This window comes from Sinocyclocheilus anshuiensis, unplaced genomic scaffold, assembly GCF_001515605.1.
Source record: "Sinocyclocheilus anshuiensis isolate Anshui unplaced genomic scaffold, SAMN03320099.WGS_v1.1 scaffold1301, whole genome shotgun sequence".
In the NCBI taxonomy this organism is placed as follows: domain Eukaryota; kingdom Metazoa; phylum Chordata; class Actinopteri; order Cypriniformes; family Cyprinidae; genus Sinocyclocheilus; species Sinocyclocheilus anshuiensis.
Genome location: NW_015551135.1, coordinates 714,254 through 714,502, shown reverse-complemented (window position 1 = coordinate 714,502; position 249 = coordinate 714,254).

Sequence of the window (249 nt, the reverse complement as noted above, 5' to 3'; positions counted from 1 at the left end):
AAATCTCTTTTTTGGCTCATTTTATCTGTAAAAGAAAATCTGCTTAATAATTATGCACACCTACATACAAGACATTTTTCACTTCCAGCCTTCATGAATAATTATATATAAATTATAAATGATTAAATACAAGATTAATAGTAGTTATTAAGATATCATCATCAGAATATCAATTTGCATAATAATTATGCATGCACTGTATTTTTCCTCTTCTGCTGTCGAGGTAATGCAAGGAATGTTGTGATTGGT